This window comes from Lepus europaeus, chromosome 5 (genome assembly GCF_033115175.1).
Source record: "Lepus europaeus isolate LE1 chromosome 5, mLepTim1.pri, whole genome shotgun sequence".
Classification (NCBI taxonomy): Eukaryota; Metazoa; Chordata; class Mammalia; order Lagomorpha; family Leporidae; genus Lepus; species Lepus europaeus.
In genome coordinates, this window is record NC_084831.1 from 98,794,548 (window position 1) to 98,799,365 (window position 4,818).

The following is a 4,818-nucleotide window of genomic DNA, read 5'->3' on the forward strand; positions in this document are numbered from 1 at the left end:
TCTAATGTATATTCTCTATAAAATACCTGGTTTCACTAAAAGTAATAAATATTTACCATGTTCTATAACCAAGGAACAGCAACAGGGGAGGGAGGAGGAGAACCTCAGCTTTGACTCCCAGTGATCTGATCCAAGACACAGGTTCTAATTCTCCCTGAGCCTGAGCAAGGCAGCCACTAGGGCAGATGCTGGCTCAACCTCTCGGGATAGGGATGGCTTTGGAGTTGTGGTCATCTAGTGTAGATGACCAAATTACCCACAGTATGGACCAGGCGCGGGGCAGAGAGGGAAGAAAAGAAAAAGGAAGACACCAGGAACAAAGGAGACAACAAAGAGAGCCTACAAAGGATCTGTCCATCTCTGAGACCAGAAGGATGAGTTCTCTGGAACATTTATTTTTTGGGCTTCATTGGTGCCACTAACTCTTCAGGGGGTCTGAGAGCAGGAACTACTGGGTCCCTATGGAGAGACCATCATGCCCTCAACTGATTTTGGGCAGGAGGGGTTATGGGAGCAGCTGATAGGTGAGGGACTTTTTTCCCAGGGCCACAAAAAGGGATGCCACTGGCTCCCCAGGAGACTTTTATTTCAGGAATTCCATGAAGGCTTCAAATTCTTGGACATTCTTCTCATTCACAGCTGGTTTCTCAGGTATTGAGCCCAATTCTTCAGCCTTGAACTGTGCTCTGATGTGTATGGAGAGGCTGCTCAGCAGAGGAGGGCTCTGAATTTCCTGATAGAGGGTCCCCAAATACATTGGAAGAATTCCTTCTTTAGAAAAAGCCAGTTTATGTCTTAGCTATTATAAGTTGAGCTGCAATAAACATTGAGGTGCAGACAGCTCTTTTATTTGCCAATTTAATTTCCCTTGGGTAAATTCCAAGGAGTGGGATGGCTGGGTTCTATGGTAGGGCTATATTCCGATTTCTGAGGTATCTCCAAACTGTCTTCCATAGTGGCTTTACCAGTTTGCATTCCCACCAACAGTGGGTTAGTGTCCCTTTTTCCCCCACATCCTCGCCAGCATCTGTTATTTGTTGATTTCTGTATGAAAGCCATTCTGTCTGGGGTAAGGTGAAATCTCATTGTGGTTTTGATTTGCATTTCCCTGATTGCTAGTGATCCTGAACATTTTTTCATGTGTCTGTTGGCCATTTGGATTTCCTCTTTTGAAAAATGTCTGTTTAAGTCCTTGGTCTATCTCTTAAGTGGGTTGTTTGTTTTGTTGTTGTGGAGTTTCTTGATCTCTTTGTAGATTCTGTCTATTAACCCTTTATCAGTTGTTTAATTTGCAAATAATTTCTCCATTCTGTCAGTTCCCTCTTGTTTCTTGTGCACTACAGAAACTTCTCAATTTGATGTAATCCCAGTTGTTAATTTTGGCTTTGGCTGTCTGTGCCTCTGGAGTCTTTTCCAAGAAGTCCTAGCCAGTGCCTATATCTTGTAGGATTTCTCCGATGTTTTCTAATAATTTGATGGTGTTGGGATGTAGATTTAGATCTTCAATCCATGTTGAGTGTAAGGTAGGAGTCTTGCTTCATACTTCTGCATGTAGAAATCCATTTTCCCAGCATCATTTGTTGAATAGACTGTCCTTGCTTCAGGAATTAGTTTTAGCTTCTTGATCAAATATAAGTTGGTGGTAGATGTTTGGATTCATTTTTGGTGTTTCTATTCTTTTCCATTGGTTTATCCAACTATGTTTGTGCCAGTACCATGTTGTTTTGATTATAACTGCCCTGTAGTATTGATATCAGAATTTGGCCCCCTAAAATATATATCAAAATGTGGCCTCTTAAAGTTCCTCATCTGGGTCGCCATATGATATCGGAATTTGGGGTGCCATACATGTTAGGAAAATGGTGCAGTTTTATCTATGGTGCGATCTACACCCTGACACCATCCTAGGCTCTAGCCCCCACCAACATTGCTGGAAGCCAGGTGGCCACATGGCCCAACCTCTGTTGTCAAGCTCCACCCTCATCATAATGGGATTCACTGCTCCTGCTTCCCTGCCTGCCCTCCAACAAAGTTGTAAAAGGACCTGTTCCTGAACACACGGCTCTCTTCTCTCTCTTGGCTCTCCTCGCTTGTTCTCTCCTCTCTCTAGTCTCGCTCTCTCTTGCTCACTCTCTCTTCTCTCTCACTCCCTCTCTCTCATCTCCTCTCTCTCAGTTCCTTTCTCCTCTCCTCTTGCTCTCTCTCTCTCTTCCTCTCTGTCTCCTAAACTCTGTCCCTGTCTCTTTCTCCCTCTTTTTCCTTCTTCAACCCTTCCCTCTGGTCTGCTGGGTTTTCCCCAATAAACTCTTTCCCTTACTCCAGTGTTTGGTGTGTTTTGTGATGCTCTTACAATACAATATCACCATATGCTTATTAATGAATACCCAATATTTATAAGTCCAAGAGGGTTCTTGCCTAATATTTAGAGAAGAATTTTAAATACCAGCATTAATGATTGAGGCAGCATGGTACATTTCAAGCTTTTATTCAGTGAGAGAAATCATAGGAGAGTGAGGGCTTTATCTGTAAGAGAGAGGTAGATCCGGGTTCATACCAAGTACCTGGAACCAGCCATGTGGAAGAACATCTAGGCCAGGAAGCATGGGGAGGGTGGCCCAAGGCCACATGCCCTGGAGGTGCAGGGCTGCAGCCAGCCCCCCTACTGACAAGCAGCTAGGGCGAGAAAAAAAAGGAGGAAAGTCCAGACACACCCTGTCCCAGGTCCCAGGCTTTTAATCCACTTTCAAAGAGGAGTGGTTAATTAACCTGATTGGCAGGTAGGCACCCAGGTGTGGCCTGGTAGGGACATGAGGGCACACAGGGGTGTGGCGAAGGCGTGGTCTTCCAGCTCACCAACTTAATCAGTTCTAACCTGTATGCCTGTCTACTTTAGTATATCTTGAAATTTGGTATTGTGATGCCTCCGGCCATGTTTTTGTTGTGTAAGGTTGCTTTAGCTATTTGAGGTCTCCTAAGCCTCTATATGAATTTCAGCACCATTTTTTCCAGATCTGAGAGTGTCTTTGATATTTTGATTGGTATCACATTGAATCTGCAAATTGCTTTTAGAAGAATGGACATTTTGATGATGTTGATTCTTCCATCCATGAACATGGAAGATTTTTCCATTCTTTTGTATCTTCTTCTATTTCTTTAAAGTGTTGTAATTCTCATCGTAGAGATATTTGACATCCTTGGCTAAGTTTATTCCAAGTATTTGATTTTTTTTTGTAGCTATTATGAATGGGATTGATCTTAGAAGTTCTTTCTCAACCATGGCATTGTCTATGTATACAAAGGCTGTTGATTTTTTGTGTATTGATTTTATATTCTGCTACTTTACCAAACTCTTCTATGAGTTCCAATAGTCTCTTAGTGGAGTTCTTTAAATCCCCTAAATAAAGAATCATATCTTCTGCAAATAGTGATAGTTTGACTTCTTCCTTCCCAATTGGTATCCCTTTGATTTCTTTTTCTTGCCTAATGGCTCTGGATAAAACTTCTAGTACTACATTGAATAGCAATAGTGAGATTGGGCAGCCATGTCTGGTACCACATCCCAGTAGGAATGCTTCCAACTTTTGCCTATGCAATATGATGCTGGCCGTGGGCTTGTCATAAAGTTGTTCATAACGAAGTCATTATGGGCATTGGCACTGCTGTCATCAGAGTGCAGCTGCATGCAAGGTCTGGGAAATATGGGGGGTCCACCATGGGATCAGTGTCCTCCAGCTTCAAATCTTTGAGAGCAAACATGGTAAATTTTTTGAGCAGATCCATCAGGGTCCTCTGGTTGATAGATATGTTGACAAATACCCCTGATTTTTGCACAAATATGGACTCCAGGACATCGTGAGGGCAGGCCCGTTTTTTAATGCTATTTGAAGTGGTTTCTGTGCTCTCACTGCTGGAAGGCATGACAGCAGAATGGGCCCCATCACAAGAGGTATTGGTTGCCAATCTCTCCTGGTCAGCCTGGGCACTTCTTCCCAGGAACCATTAGCTGGAATGGAGGGGAGGAGGAATGAGGAGTGGTACATGCTTTTTGAGAATCTTCCATAGATGAGTGTGTGACTCGGGTCCTCACCACTGTGACTGTGTAATTATAAGGATGCATGGGAGAGAAGCTGGGCAAAGGACAGTCCACAGAATGGTCAAGGCGGGGTCCCCTCAAATTGCCTAGTTGACATGAATGCCAAGTTAAATACGTAAGCATAAGAAAGAGTGGCAGTGCTTATGGGGGTGCCCACAATCTCAACACAAACAGTCTGGAAGCTTCAGTCATTCAACTGATCTTCTCCCAAGCATATCCTGTACAACATGGCCTGTTCATGCCCTTGTTTTCTGGTGAGGCTGAGGGCTGGCCTTACCCTAGCAGCAAGAAGTTTAGCAGCAGTGACATTCTATTGTAGACCATGTAAAAAACTTTGATTTCTTCACCACATTTTTGTCCAAGACACCAAATTTCAAGCTCCATAGATCTCCCTCAGAAGTCTTTTTTTTTAAATTTATTTTTAAATTTTTTTGACAGGCAGAGTGGATAGTGAGAGAGAGACAGAGAGAAAGGTCTTCCTTTTTGCCGTTGGTTCACCCTCCAATGGCTGCTACGGCCGGCGCATCACGCTGATCCGAAGCCAGGAGCCAGGTACTTCTCCTGGTCTCCCATGCGGGCGCAGGGCCCAAGGACTTGGGCCATCTTCCACTGCCTTCCCAGGCCATAGCAGAGAGCTGTCCCCTCAGAAGTCTTGAGTGAGATTTCCACACTCAGACCTCCCAATAGCAGGCTATTCATGCCTATTCATGATTCTCCAGGTTTTA

At 43.9% G+C, this 4,818-nt stretch overlaps 1 pseudogene; it reads right to left on the bottom strand.

Moving 5' to 3' along the window:
- Nucleotides 1–583: 583 nt before the first annotated feature.
- Nucleotides 584–4,477, bottom strand: LOC133760874 (autophagy-related protein 13-like; annotated as a pseudogene).
- Between the last annotated feature and the right edge of the window lie 341 nt (nt 4,478–4,818).